We start from the raw sequence: 22,439 nt of genomic DNA, 5'->3' as shown, positions 1-22,439 counted from the left end.
GTAATGCCCATACTGAAGAAGCCTAATCTGAGACTTTGAATACATAAAACTATTGGCCCATTTCCCTGCTCTCTTACCTAGGAAAGATTATGGAAGGCCTAGTTAACCAACAATTTACCCAGGATCTCATATCTAATACCCTACTGGACACCACATAATCTGGGTTGAGACCCTCCCATAAGCCGGAAACAATTCTGATGGAGTACGAAAAATCATAAGACTCCCTCTGGATGAGGGCTGCACAGCCATGCTGGTGTTGCTTGATCTTTCAGCTTCCTTCCACACCATCACACACACCATTTTGATTCAAGGACTCGCTGAGATTGGTGTCTGTGGCAAAGCCCTAGAATGGATGCAAAGCTTCCTGAGAAATCGCACCCAGGTTATCTCTAAGGCTCTGTTAAATCTCAGGTCATGTCACTAGGCAGATTAGTCCCCCAGAGCTCATCTTTATGCACAGTATTCTTTAACATCTATGTGGCAAATCTGGCTCAATTAATCATGTCCAGTGGATTCAATGTCATTTCATATGATGATGACACTAAATTAAACATCACCATTACTCCAAATGCGTACTCCAATAAACTGAAGTTCCGCAACTACGTAAGGAAATTTCCCTCTTGGATGTCCCACAATTGCTTACAGCTCCATGGCGACGAATCAGAAATAGTGCTGTTCGGCAGGGCACATGACTACAAGATGAGCGATTGGTGGCCATCTGAATTAGGCACCCCCAACCCAAAAAGGTGGTAAAAAACCTGGGCATTCTAATCGACGATAGCCTCTTCATGAAAGAGCAAGTGAAATCCACATGTGGCATCTGTTTTGGTTCAATATACATGTTAAGAAAATAATTTCAATGGCTGCCTCTACACACAAGAAAGACTTTCATTCAGGTACTTTTGACTAATATCTCCTGTAATTAAGTCGGCCTTCTCTCTATTAGGCCCTGCCATATGCAACATGCATTTCATTTTTAATTAATGTATCGGTTTTAGTTATTTGCTTTTTGACCTGTGCATTGAGCGTCCTCCGTTTCTCTAATTCCCCCCCCCCCCTTTTTTAACATTTAGAGGCCAAACTGTGATTCACTTCACCATTTTCTACTGATGGTTTGACCACGGTTATCCACGCAGCATTGATTACTGCCTTGTGAAATTTGGGAGAATTGGACTTCTTTCTTTTAAGTAAGTGGATTATATTCTGACTAAAACTTTCAATCCAACTATTAAGCAAGTTTTCCCTCGGAACACCCATTTACTGACACCTTATTATTTCAGGTGTTTGTCACTCCCACCCATCCTGGAACCTTGGAGCCCTAGTGTCCTTGACACAAAGTTTGTACCTAATAGGCTTCCACCCCTAATACGGTAAATATAGTGACTTATCCCTATGTGCTCGTCCATTTAATTTTCGTTCTTGGACCTGACTTAATCCTTGTCTTATTTTTAGGTGCCCCCCTCATTACACCCACACCCTTGTCCTGAGGAAGACCCCGTCAGTAAGGACCTAAACTAACCTACATGGGTTAAGGGGTCGAAACGTCAACATACCATATATGCCAGTACCATCAATAGTGCAATGTGCACTGTGTTTGTTCTATTGTATATGGCTGTACAAATGACTGTATACTGAATGAAGCATTCCTCTGTGATGATGTGGCATTGAGCAACATGCCTAACAATTTGATTGTGATATTGTTTAATGTTTTATGTCACTTGCCCTATTACTTCACTCAAATCACCTTCCTCACCCACCTTTCACCCAGTTGGGCACCCCGTTTTTTCTCTTTTATTGTTTGTAAATTGTTGGTTTAATTCAAAAAATGATCATTTGCTTTGTGTGATTAAATAACACTCTAGCATTATCTAATTGTTTATTATTGATTTTGCATCTGATTTTGCTTTTCAAGCATTATTGTGCTGGGACCATTTTCTTATATACTGCCTTACACCCAGGTCCCAGTGATTTTTGGGTATACCCTTTGCTACAACGTACTTGTGGTGAGCCGCTCAGATTATGGCAATGCGCTCATGCAGCGGCCAATTACTCTCTCCTGTCTAGACTTCAGGTCATCCATAAAACTGCTGCCTGACTTATCTTTAAACTCCCTCACCGCACACCTTCTGTACCCACACTTAACTCCTTCTATGCCAAGGACATAATGGTCACGTCCTTGACTGTGGTGCTGTTGTGCCAGAGACGTAACCATTACATCATCGGCACAGCAGTAAGAAATTCTCTGGTTTGAATAGCTGGGGGATTTCTTTTTTCTTTGAGCCTCGGGAGCTGAGGAAGAGCAACCCCAGTTGCTTGCGGCATTTTTTTTGTTTGTGTAGTGACGATCGATGCACATGGCTTGCCAACGCCGTTACACTGAAACCGAAACTGAAATTAGCCTATTGGCTCATTTTAGTTTCATTGCCTAGGGGCTTAGCAGGCTATCTCAGCCCCCCAAGCATGTAGGCAAACGGGAGAGGTATCATTGGGAAGGGGAGATCCCCTAGTGGATCCCTGATTGGGGATAGCCACAGTAGGGCAATGCCCAAGCAGGGATCCACACACTAGACCCCAGGGATGGAGGAGTGGCCTCTTGGGCAAGGGCATTTGCTCCCCCCATTAAAATTTGGCAAAGATCAGTCTTTCTGCCCCCCTGGGGGACAGATTGGGCATTATACTGGCCCACCCCTCTGAAATATTGACAAAGTCTTTCTGCCCCCCCCCCCCTGGGGGGGGAAGACAGCACACTTTTTTGTGCAAACTTAGGAATGGGAGCTGCCCTAAATGAGAATAATCATGACCCAACCCTCCATCATATTGCCACAGTCTTTCTGCCCCCTCCTCGGGTGCAGATGGGGCAACAGGCCCCAATCTGACCCCCGGGGGGACAGAGGGCGCACTAGACACCAGGGATTTTTTGTGTGAAAAAACCTAGGGCTGGGGGCTACCCGAAATGGGCATTATAAGGCCCGGCCCCTTCCAAATATTGGCTCAGTCTTTCTGCCCCTCTAGGGTACAGATGAGGGCAATAGCCCCCGATCTGTCCTGCCGGGGTAGCATAAACCACACTAGACACCAGGGATTGTTTTGTGTGCACAAACCTAGAGGTGGGGGCTGCCCTAGATGGGCATTATAATGCCACCACTCCTATGAAATATTGCCCCCCAATCTGCTCCTCCGGAGAGGGAGCAGGATGCCCACTAGACACCAGGGATTCTTTTTGTCGGCAAACATTGGGGTGGGGGTTGCTCTAAATGGGAATTAAAATGCACCACCCCTCCTAAATATTGGTACAGTCTTTCTGCCCCCTGAGGTGCAGACGTGGGCAATGAGGGTTATTACCCCTGATCTGCCCACTAGACACCAGGGATTTTTTTCTATCTAAAAGAGGGGTGGAGACTGTCCAAAATGCAAATGGCCTCAACCCCCAAACAAAAAGGGACAGCCTTTCTGCCCGGCTTGAGGGGGCAGATGGGGGTAATTACCCCTGATCTGCCACCGTGGGGCTTAAAGCACACTAGACACCAGGGATTTTTTTTTTAATAAAAGAGAATTGTGGGCTGCCCATAATGCATGATGCCAATGCACCCCTCCCCCGAAAAATAGCCCCAGTCTTTCTGAACCCCCCCTGGTGGCAGAAGGGGGCAATAGCACCTGATCTACCTCAAGGGGGGCCAAAAGCCCACAAGGCACCAGAGATATGCTTATGGGCATGTCAGGGAGCGGTCCCTTAGGCAAGGGTTGCTCCCCTTTTCTTGTGAACACATTTTGGCTGCTTCTGCCTTCCCCTGGGGGCGGAAAAGCATTAGTTTTAGGCTCATCTCTCCCCAGTGGGGCAGAAAACTCTTAAACACTAATGAAAGTTTCTGTGTGTGTGTGAACTGGAGTTCGGGTGATGGTCTGTGTGTACTGGCATTTGGCTGGCTGTGTATGAATATGCATTTTGCTGGCAGTGTGTGTGGATTTGCGCTTAGCTGGCAGTATGTGTGGACTAATACACTTGGCTGGCAGTGTGCGTGGTTTGTCCCTTGGTTAGTGGTCTGCGTGGATGGCACATGTCTGGCTGTGTGTGTGGACTGTTGCTTGGTTGGCGGTGTGCGTGGTCTGTTGCTTGGCTTGTGGTGAGCGTGGTTTGTCGCTTGGTTTATGGTGTTCATGGATGGTGTTTGGCTGGTGGTGTGCAGTGGTGGAGCTTGGCTGGCGGGATAGATATTGTCGATCCTCCAGTGTTGTATCACCCAAAATCCCCTGCAAACTCTAATGTAGCTAAACAGTCACCATTTCCTCACAAGTGAGGTATCATTTTTATCGGAAGACTTAGGGTAACACTGCGGGGTGGGAAATTTGTGCCGGCACAGTGATCTCACAACCTTGCCACACAGAAATCTGAGGAACATGTGACTTTTTAGCTAAATTTGAGGTTTGCAGGGGATTCTGGGTAAGAAAAATGTGGTATATCCATGAAAGCCACACATCCCTGGACTCCCCCAGGTGTCTAATTTTCAGAAATGTCTGGTTCTGGTAGATTTCCCTAGATGGCCGCCAAGCCAGGACCAAAAGCGCAGGTGACTCCCTCACAAAGCCATGTCTTGCAGTCGGTGTTGTGTCTGTCTGTATGTCAGTGGAAGTGAATGTGACGTCTGTCTGCTTAGTGTGTGTTTGCCCTTACAATTGTGTGTTTGTGTGGATGTTGATGTGGGTGTATGCTTATGTTTGCGTGAGCTTGGGTCAGGTATGGGAAGAGGGACTGTGGAAGGGGACAAGGCAGGAGAGGAGTGGGAAAGCTGGATTTGGGATAAGGCTGCCATGAGTGTGGAGGCAAGAGCTTGATTCGATCTCTGTAGGGAAGACATGTCAGAGTGAATGCCCTCCAGGAAAGATACCATCTGGGTAAGTTGAGTGGTATGCACCTGGAGTACATTCAGCACTGCAGTCTGACCCACAGAGATCTGCCTCAGGATGTCAATGGCTTCCACACTCATGGCAGCAGGGGAGACAGAGGCAGGGGGTGGGGTGCCTGGTGCAAATGAGATGCCTCCCCTTTTCGGTGAGCGGCCATGGACAGGTGGCTGGGGAGCAGCTTAGAGGCTGGAGATGGTGGGGGGTGGTGGACTCAGATGGAGTGGACACAGGTCCTGAGGAATCCACCACCACCTGGGAGGGCTCACTGGAGCTAGAGTCGGATGACGACGACATTGCTGTTATGTTCGTCAGCTCCTCAGTGGCGCTCCCGACAGCATGAGAACCCCTGTGGCCAGCTGCTTCCCCAACTGTTGTGCACTGGCTCCTTTACTGCCCTGGTCTGATGCTGTAAAAATGTAAGAATGTATAGTCAATAGCACATGATATCAAGCAACAAGACCTGTGCACATTCTCACATAATGGTGTCTGGAACATAGTCTTATGGGACAACATTTTCATCTTTCTCACTATCTTAACCATATCTATATAACAACTGATGTTTAGTCTCTCACTCCTGATGTCCTTGTCTCATACCATATCTAATTTATGTGATCCAAGTGAGATTGGACCTCCTAATAGGATCTGGATTTACACTGCAGACTTTAGACATAGCATATAGTGTGCTATTCGTAATCCACAACTTGTGGAACAGCTGGTCCAGTGTTACAATTAACCTATCTTGATAAATCTAAATGAAGATGTATGAGTCATGGAATGGGCCATATCATGTGTCGCATCACAGTTGCTCATCTGTCCATTAGTTGTTCAAATTGTCACATGTGTATCATCATCATAAACTTTCTTTCCGTCCTTGGACCATAAAAGTGTATCTTATATAGTGGACAAACATGTAATATGGACATAGCTATGGGAAAGCTATGTGATAACACATATGGGGCCAGATGTACGACCCAACAATTAGCGAGTCACAAATTGCGTTGCGTCTGGGACTCGCAATTTGCGACTCGCTAATTGGGATGCACAACAGTGTCTGAGACACTGTTTGCGATTCCCAATGGGGTTTACAAGTTGCATGCCTCATATATATTAATGAGGCTGTCACAATGTCACGTTGGTTCAGCCCTCGGGATCGGATTGTTGCTAAAACTGGTCCACCTCTTGATCTACCCAAGCCTAGATAGCCGTAATGGCACAGGTCATTAGGAGGATCAAGTGAGGGAAGGAAAGGAAGGGGACAGCAGGGAGGGAGACCTGTAAAACACAAAGAACAGGATTAATACCCTATCTATCTCCCCTAACTTCTTGGTAACACCTCCATCTATTTAAGAACCATAACAATACCACAATTCCTTATATACCTGTAAAGAAAAAAGAACAAGCGGTTTTCATGGCGTGACTCCTCTTAGTGTGGTCATAGCCGATGGTCTCGTTGGGTTGGCTACATAGGTGGATACATATAAACAAGGAAATCATAGGATAATAACACAGCGTCACCAGTTTGCACAGGTTCTCCCCAATACATACAACACAAAATGCGTGGTTCCCTCCCAGCACCTACCCCAGTCAATGCTCCACTTTACTTCACAGGGAGAGCGCGTAGTCCGCTAACTTTAGAGTGATCCCTGTTAGAATGGAGTCAAGAGCACAACAACACAACAACTAACACATCGGTATTTACACAGAGAGTATATTGCCCAAGGAGTTCCTAGCCTATTCTTGACATCAGAATTTAGGCAATAGGAAATTCTCAATATTATGAATAATCGCTGAAAAAAGCAAACTGCTGCAATCTATGGTGCCAAGGCTAATGTTGCAATGCGTGACCCAATGAGGCTTATAAGTAGTCTAGCCTCTCCGAACAGTTCTGTTGAAATGAATAGAGCCGGGAGACCCCGGTTACTATTATCAGATAATACCCAAAGTTTCAGTAGCAGAGTTACAACTGACAGTCAGGGAGACAAGGATTAGTGAACTTCCCTTCCTCCGCACGAGCGTGAACTGTGCTCTCCAATGGAGGAGGGGCAGGTGAGAACAGGGGGTCTGTTTCCGAATCGGTGCACTGCACCCTTACCAGACCTTCGGGGCGACTTGGAGGCCCCTTCTCTTCTAGGAGCGCTTCGGGTCAATATCCGCGGTCCAACACGACGGAAACAGGTCTGTGGACGGTCCGAAGAAAGCGCGAGGATCAAAAGCGGCCGCCGGCAGGAATTTCCGACGCGCTGTGTGGCGGCGCTTGCATTCACAAGTGGGATCCCCTTCCCACTTGCGAGTGCTTTACCACACTTCTGAGAAGAGTGGTAAACTGCGAGTGTTTTGAGACTGCAATTGCAGTCGCAAAATATTCTTACATAGCTTAAGGAGTCGCTATTAGGAAGGAACGCCCTTGGAATGCCCCTTCCTAATAGCGAGTCACTAATCCTATTTTGCGAGCCGCAAATTGATTTGCAACTCACAAAATAGGATTAGTACATGGGCCACAGGTTTTTTGTGGGTGCAAACAGGTCTAAAACCCCTTTGCGCACGAAAAAACCTTTGTACATCTGGCCCATAGTGTCATGTGAGTACAGTGCAATCACATCATTTTCATTTTGCTGATTGAAAACCTTCTAGCAGTGTGTCATGGAAACACAGTTTAGCACACTGACAATTACAATGAGTGCACCTTACATAAAGTTCATGTGGATCACTATGCTACCAGGAAGAATCATTGTTTGTCCAAAATAGCAGTCAAACACATCTTACTTGATTACTTTTGCCAACACTTCTTACTATTGGGTGAATACTGCAGACCTCGACATCTGACAAGGCCAAGTCAGCCTATCCCTCCCTCATTAATAGCATCATCCACACAATGTGTAGCTTAGATGCAATTGATTCAACTCTATATATCTGCTCTTCTCAAGTGATGGTCATGGCTCATTTCCAAATATCACATTTATTCTTCTAAAACATGGTTTACAAAGCATTAAATATAGAAAACCCACATTTGAACCCCATGATTAGCTTTGGGTATGTGTAACTTCCTCCTCAATGTACATACCCCCTGTTACCTGCTTTGTTAGACATGCACAGACATATGTTGTTACCAACACATAGTCAGAAACATGGACTCAGCCTCCGATCATATGGGATGTAACCTGACACTCTACCACGGCAATGGGCAGTATGAAATGTGACACGAGTATACAAAGTTCTAACTTTGCAAGCTGATACATCGGAGAACATCTAGCACCAGTGCTGTTTGCTACAATTCGCAGACTGATAAATCACTACACACCAAGGCCTACAATTATACATTACCTGCTAGCTGGATGTATTGCATGGCATGTCACAGTCAAGATAGCTGGCATGAATTTACTTCATACTGTTGTTGAGTCGATACAGAGAACAGGTCAAACATTGGTATTTGGACTGGCCTAAGTTGAGCATTTACAAAATATGTGAAGGGTACCTTCTTGCACATTGTGTTGTCATGTGTCCATTAAACAATGGAATGGCACTACTGCCAATACCTAGACTATTTTAACCTCACATGTCCCAGATCAAAGAGACTTAACTATGCATCTACTACTATTGCTGCATTTGCATGTGTTTGCAACATTCATGGGTTCTGGGTGTCTCCAAACCTAAATGTTAAAACACTGGCTACAATAAATGCACATGCATGGTAATGTATGAAGTGCAACAAGGCACATACTCACTCCCTCCTTGCTGCTTTCTGACTCTCAATTGCCCATCTAAGTCTGGATAGGCCACCACCAGGATGCGTAGCATTGGGGGTGAGGGGGGTCAGGGTGCGGCGTGCATCCCTCCTACCTGGAGGTAACAGGCCCAGCTGAACTCTGGCAATCATCTTTGTCCAGCCTCTCAAGTCCTGCCACCATTTTCTGCAGTGGGCACTATGCAACGTGTGACCCCCATGGAACGCAACTTCCGGACAATGGTCCTCCACAGTAAGACTTTGTACTCATGCTTTATGTACATATCCAGCTAATTTAACACATAGGTCATCAACAGCTGATGTAAGCAATTTAAAAGTTAGCAGACTAGATTTCTCCACACCGCACCTGTTGTCAATGATGACGTATTCCCAGGAGAGCAGTGAACTTGTCCAGAACACTTACCTACAATCTATTCTAAGATAAGCAAAAGGTTTAGATGTGTGTCTTATTGTTTAAATATGCCCTATGTGCATGGTTAGCAGACAATTACACTACCAATGCTGTCAGATTGTTCCTCACCGGCTCCTCTGGTGTGCCATATAGCTGCTTGTTCAGGGGCAGGACCGTGTCCACCAGCATCTTCAGTTCCTCCGGTGTGAAGCAGAGGCCCTGATCACTGTACAGCAAGACATTGAGGCTCCCAGATGATGTGTACAGCAGCAGATAGATTGGGAGATCCATAAGAGTGCGGTTTCTAAAGACAATTGATCTGTATTGAAAACCATAAGACTTATTTCTAGACCGCATAGGCAGCCTTCTGTGCATGTGGTCAAAGGGATAGATCTGCGTTAGTCGCAGTTTCCGAAGTTGTCCAGTGGATTCAATAGCTGCATGACACTCAACCACGTGGTTCAAAATTCTGCGGTCCGCAAGTAGGTTTGAAACATAACTAAAGGAAGTGTACCGCATCGGTGTACACTGAATGTGGACCCAATCAGCGAGCCACAACTGTCCCCATAACAAGTTACAGCCATGGCTGTGTCCAAATTGGTTCAGAAAAATGTTTCGATTGGTGCAAAACTTTAGGCAATGTTTTGTGTTTGTGATACACCATGCCTGGATGCTCTATATTGCGTGTGAAAGGAGCATCTAACTCTACCTCTTACACTCCCATGATGAACTAACCTTGAGAAGAGCATGACACACTTACTGGGAGGCTAATAACAACAGTAAAACCAACAACTGTTTTTGTATCTTCAGTTTTCCAAATTCAATATGCGTGTCAGTTGCGTGTACAGGTCAAAATACACCAAGTCACTGTTTTTTAATCCACTCTGGGCCGGTGTGTCATCTGTGTTCTGTGCAGGTGGAAAGGGGGGTGTTTGTTGTTCTGGATACTACATTTTCAGATGGAAACTACGCTCTTCCATAACACAGCCTACAGACGCTTTACACATCAAATGAGTATTGTAAGACCTATTGGGGTTCTATTCTTCAGTGTACTTCAGCATCTAAAAGAACATGTACATTGTCAATGGTTTGTGTATGTTATTGTATGTGGAATACAGACATGACTGTGTCCACCATGTAACAATTGTAGGCATACATTGCACAGTGATACACAAGATGTATGTGGTGTCCAGAAAGGTAAGCATAACATGAACCTATTGTGTTGTCAGATGAACGAGATAAGTAATTCAGAAAACGTAAGTAAAGAGTTCATGAGATGTTTGGACTATGTGCTGCTTGATTTTGCATGAAAAACAACTGACACTAGTTCTAAGACACTACAGCACTACCATTGCTGTATCAACAAACATCTTAGCCACATTTCACAATGGCATGTATTCTGTTATATGTTTCCAATAAATAGTGTTCTGTGAAATGTATTTTTCGCTGACATGGAGTGTTATGTGTGGTTAGTTGCTGTTTGTTGTTTGTCTAAGTACATTTTGCTTGGGACATTGTGATCTGACACCAGCTGTGTATACACTCTACATATAGGTAGTGAGGAGCAGCTGGAAGTCAGCCTCCTGTCTACAGGCCATTTCCAGGCTTCCAAACAATTGAAGAGAGAGACTTGATCAGAAAATACCGTCTCACTCGGAGACCCATCCAAGAATTGTGCCAACAGTTGACACCTTCATTGCAGAGCTGTCAGACCTATCCAAGAGCCCTGACCTCCAAGGTCAAGCTGATGACAGTCCTTCATTTCTTTGCTAGGGGAGCATTCCAATATACAGTGGCAACATCTGGTGAAATGCCAAAGCCCATGTTTAGCAATGTTCTATGGGATGTGGTGCAGGTATTGACAGCTATTTAAAGTTACCCAACACCAGGCAAATTGGCCACCATCAAATGAGATTTTTATGCTTTGAGGGGAATACCCCATGTCATTGGGCCAATTAATGGCACTCATGTTGCTTTAGTTCCACCACAGACCAATGAGCAGGTTTATTGCAACAGGAAGCACTTCCACTCCATCTATGTCGAGAAAGTGTGTTTGCTTGATATGTGTATTTCACACGTCTGTGCCAGATTTCCAGGGTCTGCACATGACTCATATATCCTACGTAACAGCGTTATACCCAGAATGATGAGTCAACTGCTACCTGAGTGGGCCTGGCTTGTTAGTAAGTAATGTTCCATAACAACATTATAGAGTGTGGGTTTGTATGTCAGATATAAATATGTGTGTTGACCATAACACTCATAACCCTCTTCCATGTAGGTGACTCTGGATAACCTAACCAGCCATGGTTATTTACACCATTGTGCAATCCAGTCACCCCAAGAGAAGTCTGCTTTAATGAGATACATGGACGGATAAGGAGGATAGTAGAGCGGACTTTTGGTCTCCTGAAGGCATGATTCCGCTGTCTTGATAAGACCAGAGGAGTCCTCCAATATTACCCAGGAAATGTGTGCCAGATCGTCATTACCTGCTGCATGCTACACACCCTAGCAGTTCTTAAAAACATCTCTCTAATTGAGGAGGAAAGAGACCAGCAGGTGCCACCGATTGAGGATCCAGGCCTAGACAACGAGGACAGTGGTGATGAAGCTGAAGTTTACTTGCGACAACAGCTTATCCACAACCTTTTCCCATGAATGTAAGTATGCAATCAGAGGATGGTATAAGTCAACATTGCTTGTTTGCAGATGTATGAGCACCGACTAATCCAGCCTGCACTGGCGCCTGCTCCGGACGAGTAGCACTGTACATGTTAGTAGGGTCTCAGGGTCAACCAGAGCCGCCACCGTGACACCAGCCATTGTACACTGATGTCCCAGTAAGGTATATTGATAAGATGGTAAAGGCCAAGGGAATAGGAACAACAAGCAACAAGCTCGCAAATGTGTACTGGCGGGTCATTGTGCCCCAGCTCTACTCCAAGTTCCGCTTCCTTTATTCTCCTTTGATATCGCAACCACAGCTTACACTGCTTACACTGGTCCTTGCAGGGTGCTCCGGCTACTGGTGTCGCCCTCCCCCTGGGGGGGCGGACAAAAAGATATTCGCGCCAACTATCCATAAAGACTGGGCACTAAGTAGAGGCACTGATTTAATATGATTCAGTTGGAACTATTGTAACTACTTGACTATTGTATAAATGATTGTCAAGCAACTGTTGTCCGAATATATCTAATAGTTATCACCTAAGAACTATACATGTAATATTTGTAATGCTGATGGCTGATGTCACTGTTGTAATAAAACAAAATAATAAAAATAAAAAAAATAAAACTAAGTCAACATTGCTTCTTGTTGTGTAGCTGTATGGACTATATGTATGTACACATCAGAGTGTCTGAGAAGTGTGCTAAGGTTTGTGGAAGACTGGTTTTGGATATGGTAATAGTTACATGCATAGTGTGTCAGTCAAGCCTAATTAGAATTAACGATGACATTGTTCAGGCTGAAGTTTCATTTTTCTTTGATCTTGCGAGACATGATTATTGAGTGCTAACCTATATTATTTTGTTGCTGTTTCGGTTAACTTTGCCATGTTAACAACTAAGGTGACTTTCTGAGTTGTGGCATCAGCAAGCATCTGATGCTGTGCCTGAAACCAACCTGGACACGGATTTATGGTTGTTATGTCTGGCACAGACGCTATTCAAGCTTACCAGTCCTGTTTTATTTTTGTTTTTTTGGCTACTGATTGTGTCTGGTATTTATGTTGTTTGTGATCTGCTACCAGGTTGTATCAGTAAAAAAAAAATATGTTACACATTGAAGAGTGCACTATGTGATGTAGGCCATCCTAAACAGTGGTTTCATTTATTGAACATTCTCAAATAGTCGATTAAAGCAGATTGTTGAGTGGGATGTCAACTTGTGATGCTTGGGTATATAATTGACTGTCTGTGAACATTTACCATGGACTATAGTTTGTGGGATACACTAATGGTGTATATCTATCTTGCAGTGCCAAATAGAATTGACTTTGTGACACATAAGTGCCAACTTACATGTACTTGTTGACATAGGTTCTTCACACTTTCATCATATTGATCACATGAGAATCACCACCTTTTTAGACAGATGTTAGAGCCACAACATGAGCCAGTATTGATGTGCAAAGCGTATTATTTTACAAACACGGTGAGTAGGTGAAGACACACAATAGGAGTATGTGAATATAACTCAAATATCATGAGTGAAGTTGACAATGTTTGAAGATGAAATCCAACAGATCCTAGACACAGTTATCTGAGACCAAAATCCAACATTGTACTTCCATAAGATGTGGAACAGTTTGTATGGACAGTCAGTCAGCAAAGTGAAAGCTCATTGCACAACGGAGGACATCATGTGCACCTTTTTTTCGTGGCTGAGGTTGAGCATTGCCATCCGACCCTCCTTATATTTCCTCAGACGACCCACTCCATGCTTGGGGTGGGGAGACACAGCAACTGCATGCTCCTGGGACACTGGGGAATATCCGCCTGTCTCAACGTTCCTTCCTGTGGCTTGTGCAGATGTTGAGGGCACAGATGGAGTAAGGACACAGGGAGGAGTACTTTGATGTGCATATGCCTGGCAGAGGGTGGAACTGATCTCCCAGAGCACCCCTATGACCTCATCCTTTTGCTGGTTACGATGTTCCAGTCTTTGGTCTTGGGTTGCCTGCACCCGCTCAATGTCCTATTGAGTGCTCCCTGGTACCCCTCTTAGGCATCGAGTACCCAGGAGAGGTTTGGGTGGGCATCTTTGGCACCAGCTGATTGCCAACATGGATCCACACGTCCCCTCCGCCCACCCCTACTGCCATAGGAAACATGGTTTGTGCCGGCACAGTTTGTGCCAGCACAGTCAAACATTAACCTCCTTCCCCATTGACTGCATTGGTGTCTGTCAACTCCAGAGTATTCAGTGTTGCCGGGTTTCTGTTGTTGCCCATGGTTGAGGATGTGTCTGTCAGGGTAGGGGTCAGCTGTGTGTTGCTAGCTGCTGCAGGAGTTGTCGCTGTGGACCCTACTGGACATGCTGGTGCCATCTGCCTGCCCAAACCTGATGGGCCTGTTTGCTCCTCCTCATCAGAGGGTACAGGAGAGTCATCACTGCTGGTGAGCTCATTCCGGGTTGGAGTCTGGGTCTGGCTTTTTTCATCATTGGTCATGAAGGTGTTCCCAGATGTGGGTACAGAAATGACACAGTCAATCATGTGATTGTCCATTGCACCTCAACTGGTACACATTAAGTACATGCCAGGATCAGCAAACAGTTTAAGATGGATGAATTGACACCTTCACCCATGACATATGCTACTTTTACATGCTGTGTATTGGGGTTCTGCTCCAATTATGTGCTAAAATGGTCTTGTACTCTGGTTTTCTTTTAACATGTCCACTGATATTGACCTCTACCTGTCAGTCTGTAAATTACACTGGTGGAATAGTGAGCTCCCCATCTGAAGAAAGGGCATGATGTACATGATCTTTGATTCAAAATTGTAATTGTAGTTATTTCTGTGTACTGTGCACAGTCCATGTATCATCAAGCACATTGGTGTGACAGACTACACCATCACATTCTGTGTAATTCCCATCAAAATTTGGTCATGGTGTGAGTGATGCACTCATTGTTTTCAACTCATGAGTCTTGGTTACATCTGCCTAATTGTTCAAACATGCAAGTGCATTGCATTGTCTGTACACAGATCAGGGATTTGTAAGTTACAATCCATAGTTAGATGTGATGTGAATGTGTTTGGAGGTACTTTACAGATTAATTTGTTCGTGAGCTAAGGGTTATAAGGGCTACTGGGATATGTAGTCAGTGAAATTTCGCTTCTGTGCTATGTAAGTTGTGGGAAAGTTGTTCCATCGCCATCACATCCCACGGGTGAGTGAAACATAAAGCAATGGAGGGGGCAGTTGTATTTTTCCACTACATTACTATAAGATGTGCGCAGCATACAGTGTGTGGCTAATAAGCTTCCAGTCAGCGTGGGTCATCCCTTTCAAGGCAAGGTGTTGCACATCAAGTATAACTATAAGGTAAGAGGCAGGGACTGGATTACCTATGGTGACCGTAATATGTTCCAGGATCGCTTTCCAATCTGTGGTAATGAGGCTGCAGGAGCACCAGATGTGATAAGTATATCCCACTACTAGTCTATACTGATGGCAGAAGGAGATGTGGAGGGGTATTTGCTGGACAAGTAAGCTGATGTATAATACCACTGACCCATGATGTTATGTGTCATTTCCCTCTGTGATAAGCTGTGGTAAGTTTTAGGTGTGTGTCACCAAAGGATTTCCCATTGCTTAGAGAAAATGCCCTCTGTAGTGGCAGTCTGCCAGAAAGTTTGAAATGTGTGTTTGAGGAGATGTGGAGTGTTGAATGGTCCAGTGTGTATTGGTGATTAGTCCCTTAAAACCATCATAGCCCCAGAATAATTAGTGGGGTGCAACAACCAATGATACAGCTGGCAGTTCTGAAGCCTCATTTTATTTATTTTGAAAAGTTTTATATAGCGCTGGCTAGACCCGGAGGTATTAGAGCGCTTACATGAGGAGGAACATTGTTTCAGAACATAGTTACACAGTTACATCCGTTGCTGGGGCGTAGTTACATGAGTTACATGAGTTACAAAAGCATAGAATAGGCATAAGGATATACAAAGCAGGCAAGGGGAGAGAAATTCAGGGGAGAGAGGAAAGGAATAGGGGAGTTAGACAAAGAATGAAGGGCATATCATCGACAACCGGTGATAATTATCGCTAAGCGCACTTAGCGCTAGGATAATTATCGCCGGCTATCGCTTGTTTTTATCGCGGAGATAGTGCGCTATCAGCAACACTTATTTCCAGAGCGATAAAAATACCCGAGTTAGCTGCCAAATGTGCAATTATCGCTGGGATTCCAGCGATAATCGCACAACGTTTGGCGCTACGTTGTTGATAGGGCACGGCATACTTAACCATGATATCCACCTTCAATTGGATATCATGGCTAAGTCAAACTAAAAGCAGGCATAAGGAAAGTAGCCATAACCGCGGTTAGTGCTACTTTTCTTATCGCTATGCTTGTTAGCGTGCCGATTGATAATTGGAGAAATGTCGGTTAGCGACATTTCTCCAGTTATTTTCGGAAGGAACGCCCACTTTGCACCTCATTAGCAATGCAAAGCTGGGCGTTGTTGTAACGGGTGCTAAGTCAGCAAAACACTGCTAATAAGGCGATTAAATTATCGCCGCTTTTCGCCTGAAAATGGACGCAAAAGCCGCGATAATTTCATAGCGCCGCCTTGATGATATGCTCCGAAGGGGGTAGGAGACACAGTGTGGAGATGAGGAAGTAACAGTGTCTGACGTCCGGCTCGGTAGGTGACAGCTCCCAACGGTAAAGGGATCATTCCCAGTCCTCCGTTATGTGTGATTCCCTTGTCGCGGTGTGCTCTCTCAGCGGGGTCTCTGAGACTCCAAGGCATAGATGCTTGATTCTTCCCCAACAAGGGGAGAGGGGTGCTTTGGCCACGGGCACACTCTGAAGAATGAAGGAGGTAAGGGTGGGGCAGGGGTTAGGAAACCCAGGGGAAACACAGTGACCAACATCCGGCTGGGTAGGAGATGGCTCCCAGCAGTAAGGGGATCTTTCCGGGTCCTCCAGTATGTATGACTCCCTTGTCGCTGTGGACTCTTGCAGAGGGGTCTCTGAGACTCTGAGACTCCAGGGCATAAGTGCTGGATCCATCGCCTCCAAGGGGAGTAGGAGTCATCATTTCAGGTAGATGGTAATCAACCTTACATTGCTCAAAAGATTTTATGGAGGTCCCTACAATGAGGGTTTGCATGCAATTAGAGTGTGGAGGAAGAGAAGGTAGCGAGCCCCTTCACAATTCCTACTCCGTCCCATTTGTCGAGTACTGTCCTAGTGGGTGTAGTTAGACTGTACAGGTGTTTTATATATATATATATATATATATATATATTGCTTACACCAATTCCGGTCAACAAAGCCAGGCTGTCACGGGCGGTCCGAGTCAAGACACCGGAAGTCTTCCAAATTCTGCACACCAAGTTACTGATAGTTATCAGGAACCACTCGGACACCTCGACGTGTTGCAAAAATTTGTGTTTTAATGGCAAATAACAACTACGCGTTTCAGCATTACGCCTTGTTCACGCGTGAACAAGGCGTAATGCTGAAACGCGAGGTGTCCGAGTGGTTCCTGATAACTATCAGTAACTTGATGTGCAGAATATATATATATATATATATATCCTCGCTCCCGCTGCACCTCCAAACCAGCGCACTCAAAAGACGGGTGCTTCAAAACGCGAAGGTGCGTTCGCGTTCATAAATGCGCGCTCAGTCCCAGTCACATCTAAAACTCGGGAAAGCACTCACGGGACACTCCTGCAGTTATTTGGTCGTTTATTGCATAGCGAGCATGGAAAACATATGTTTTCCATGCTCGCTATGCAATAAACGACCAAATAACTGCAGGAGTGTCCCGTGTGTGCTTTCCCGAGTTTTTGATGTGACTGGGACTGAGCGCGCATATATATATATATTCAATTCAATCAGTGATGTCATTTGAGATGTCATCAGTGATGTCATGAGTGATGTCACTGACCATGTCATGAGTGATGTAATATGTGACGTCATCAGCAGTGCATTGCGGGCGCGCGAGTTATAGTTAGCTTAACTAACTATAACGGGGGAATTTCAATGGTTTTTTACGAGTAAAATGTCCAGCTAACTATAACGTGTGTGAAACCTTTGGTTTTTTCATTGAATTTCTAAGGTTTTTTAAATGCTAATTCCTAACTATAACGTGTGTGAAACCTATGGTTTTTTCATTGAATTAGCAAGGTTTTTTAAATGCAAATTCCTAACTATAACGTGTGTGAAACCTATGGTTTTTTCAGTGAATTTGTACGGTTTTTTAAATGCTAAGTTATGTATTTTTTTTTTTTTTTTTTCATATTTTTTTTAAAAAATTTCTATCCTTTTTTTAAGACTGTGGTTAAATTTTTAAAATTCTATAATATGTTTTTTTTTTTAAATTTTATAATACAAAAAGGTAAAATTTATTAGCAATACATTTTTTCCTTTTTTTTTATTTTTTTTTTAGTACGCGTACCGTAAGCTTACGGTAAGCGTACGGTTTACGCAATGCCCGTAATTTTTCTACGCTGTTTGCGTATAGTTACGCAATTTGCGTAGCCGCGCGTACTCCGCGTGGGACGCGTACGCGTGTACGCTACACGCGCACGTTACGCGGAAGTGTCGGGTAGTGACTGTTATGCGCATGCGCGCAAGCGCGTGTCTTTTTTACGCGCATGCGCACTTTTGCCGTAAGCGCACCGTAAGCGTACCGTAAGCGTACGGTAGGTCATGTGATCATGAAACACAACTTTTGATTGGTTGAAACTACTTTCAGTTCTAGAACTCTCCTACACCACACCCATTCCCCTCATTTCTGCTTGTGATCCCTTAGGAGAAGGAGCTGGGTTGTCTTTGTGATACGATGGCAGACCAGCAGAGCTCTTCTGAGAGTGAGGCTAGCACTAGCAGCACTACCTTGAGGCAGAGAGCGAGGAAACAAAAGACCTCTTATGTATGGGATTATTTTACTTTTCCTGAAGGCCAGAAAAAGGTAAATGCACCCTTGGTAACTTGCAAGCTGTGTAAGCGTGTACTTTCAAGAGGTAATCCTGACAGGAAGTATTCCTTTGGGAATCATACCATGAAGAGACACCTCAAGGATGTACACAGAAGGACACATGCTCGACTTTTTGGAGGTAACCCTTCAGAAAGTCAACCAAGCACATCCACAGCAGCTCAGCCTGGACCATCATCTGCAGGGCTGACTCCTTCTTCTGCAGGTCAGGTGAGCCCTTCATCTGTGGGGGGAGCATCTCCTTTTGCTGGCCCTCTGGAAATTAACCCTCGATTTCTGAGGGTTGATATTCGATGTGCCTCTTGTCATGATCTAATTTGTCATAGGGAGACCAGTGTTTCCCTAGTGGACCTCAAAATAGATCAGCACACTTGTCACAGAGACTAATTTTCCCATTCTTTCTTTCCTCTCTCCCTGCATGAACACAACGGCTCTTTTAAGAGCCAACCTTATCTTTCATCTTTTTTTTATAGATATTTTGAAAAACTTTTTTTTTTTTTTTTTACCGTACGCGTACGGTGCGCGTAATTTTTTTTTTTTTTTTTTTAAAAACCACTAAAAATCAATAATCACATTACAAGGACTTTGAAACACTACAATTATTATTATTGACTTACCATACCCACTCAAAAAAATATTTATTCATTTGTTTTTTAAAAAAAAAAATCCTTTAAAAATGGGTCTAGTTTTCGAAAATTTTCTATATCAATCTGAAAAAAAAGAAAAAAGTATTAATATTTTTTAAACATTTTAAAATACAGTACTCGTATTTACATATTTTAAAAAAAATATTTTTGCCTTATTTTTGCTGTTTTCAGAATATATTGCATTTCACTTTAAATTGTGAAAGCAATTGCATTCATCATTTAACAGCGGGCAAAAAAAAAATAACAATCTCAAAGATTGTATTAAAAAAGCCCAGAATCTCTTCTCACTTAAACTTAACATTACAGAAATGCATAATATTCTAAAAAAATATCATCAAAAAACAATACTTATTTCTTTAAAATACCGTCTGATATTTTTGTTTCAGAAGTATAATCACAATATTATATCTCAAATAACTCCACAATACATCTGATTCCATTTCCTTTAGGCAAAATAGTAATTTAAAAAAAAATTTTGGATTAAATTTCCAACGGTAATCCAATAAAATTCTAAAGTTTAATTTGTCCAGATCTCACCGATTCTCTGTAACATTTTGGTCCAAGAATTTTTTTTAAATAATTTAATAAGTCCACAATAGAATTGGTTACTTTTCCGCATGGCCAAATAGTAATTTTTAAAATCATTTTTGAAAAAATTTCCAATGGCACTCCAATAACATTCCAAAATTTCAATTGTGCAGATGTTACCGATTATCTCTAAATTATTGGTTTTTGAAAGTTTCATTAAAAATTAAAAAAGTCAACATTACAATTGGTTATCTTTCCATTAGGCCAAATGATAATTTAAAAAATCTTTTTTTTAGAAATTTCCAATGGTAATCCAGTAAAATGGAAAAATTATTTTGTCCAGATCTTGCCAAGTTTCTCTAAAATTTAGGTTTCAGGAAGATTAGATAGGAATTTGCTAAATCAAAAGGCAAACGTTGTTTGAAAATCAATTGGGAATCATTACACAGTGTCCAGCCTTTTTCACATTTAAGATAAACTGTGTAATGTCCAGAAGTAACAGTAGGTCCATCATGGAAAATTATTGCAACAGTTACAAAAGTTTTTCCTGAAATTGATAATTGCTGTCCTGTAAACTTCTTTATTAAAGTATCCAATTTTGAACCATCAGCTCTACATCGTTGCATCATTAAAATTACATACTTTCCGTATTCGTTTAAAATTAATGTTGAAAACATGTCAGATTTACACTCAGCGCATTTCATGCTATGATTAGCATCTTTAACTAATTTTGCAAAAGTGACTGTTTTACTGTCTGGCAATGTCAAATAAATAAACCTTTCATTATCAACATTAGAGCCACATATATTATAACAGTTTTCACAACTATGTTCCCATTTATAAGAGAGACCAAATACATTTTCAATGGGAACCCCTTCTTCTTCCAGTACCTGAAGAAAATACATCAAGAATTCCTGTGCATCTTGCTGTACATTTTGAGAAAACTGTGTTCGTCCTGAACATATATCTAAAAGTTTTCTAATTTCAGTAGCACTTTCTATTTGAGTTTTATCTTTACTCAGCTTTTGAAAAAGGAGACTCAGCTCAGAACAGAATCTTTTTCCCTGATTTACTATTATCTGCTCTTGCAAACTTTCCAGATAAAATGCAACATTCAGCACTACATTTGCGTAGCAGTTGACACCAGAGCTATTTTCAAAATGACATCCTACAACCTGTTCTTCATTTTCCTTTTTCTTTTTGCTTGCAATTACATCACTCCTCTTTTTTTTCCTCTTCTCTACATCTTCATTACAGATATTCTCATTTTTTCTTTTACGAGAAACTACACGTTTCTCCAACACAGGATACTGACCTAAATGAGGAGCATAGCTTCTTCTTAATCTATTATACTCCTTTACACAGTTTGTATCAGCACTAACTTTTGAATCATCAAAGTCTATCATGAATAAACCTGATAATGTTTTCACTCGTGACAAAGCAACATATGCCATACCTTCTTTGAATACAGTTGAACCAATGTTCACAAATGCACAATCTACAGTCAATCCTTGAGACTTGTGAATAGTTACAGCATATGCTAGAGAAAACGGAAACTGCTTCCTACGTACATATAAGTCTTTCACAAGCATGAAACGAACTGTACAACGACAAATATCTTTAACTTCTTCTATCTGATCAAATTTTATTTTTAAACATTCAATTCCATCTTTTTTCTGATAATTAATAAAACCCACAACTCTTCCCATAGCTCCATTAACTAAACCTTTTTCAACATCCAAATTTCTTCTTAAAAATACTCTACAGTTCATGCAAACATATAGATTTTTATCTAATCCAGCTGTTTTTGAGATGTTCTTCTCTAGTGAGTCCAATTTATTTTTCAGTTTGCCTGTTACTGTGACAGTAATTCTTCCATCCTCAATTTTGTCCACTGCTTCCAATTTCCTGATCTCTTCCTTTTCCAATTTCAAAAGCTCCTCATTAAATATTGAGCATTCACGTAGAGTTGGCATTAAGCAGATGACACTTTTGTTTTCTGCAATGTTCTTGTATATCTTCTCTGCAACTATTTCTTCCTTTGGAAATAAATTATGTAGCAGCCGACTCTGTAATGCTTTTTTGCCAACTTCTGTGAGTAGTCCAATTCTGATATCTTTCAGAATACTTCCATATTCTTCATCGCTTGCTTGCCTCATATTAGTAGTAAGTTCCTTGTACTCAAAGAAGGACCAAATATTTGTATTTCCGATGCTTCCCAATGACTTCTTCGTGTCTTCATGTGTGACAGTACTAAACACTGGTTGTCCTTTAACTGGAGTAAGTTGCAAAAGATCTCCAAAAACTATGACGTGTTTTCCACCAAATAACATGTCACAGTCTGTCTTCAAAATTTGCTGCATTCTTAAATGCACAAAGGCAAGCATTAAGTTTGATACCATGCTCACCTCATCAATAATGAGAACTTACATCTTCTTCAATACTCTTGAAACTTCCAAGGATGCTTCTCCAGTTAGCTTGTTGTATTGTATTTTGTTCTCATGCTCCACTGGTAACATTAGCAAACGATGTAAAGT

Source organism: Triturus cristatus, chromosome 8 (assembly GCF_964204655.1).
Source record: "Triturus cristatus chromosome 8, aTriCri1.1, whole genome shotgun sequence".
Classification (NCBI taxonomy): domain Eukaryota; kingdom Metazoa; phylum Chordata; class Amphibia; order Caudata; family Salamandridae; genus Triturus; species Triturus cristatus.
Note: the sequence above shows the minus strand (reverse complement) of the source record.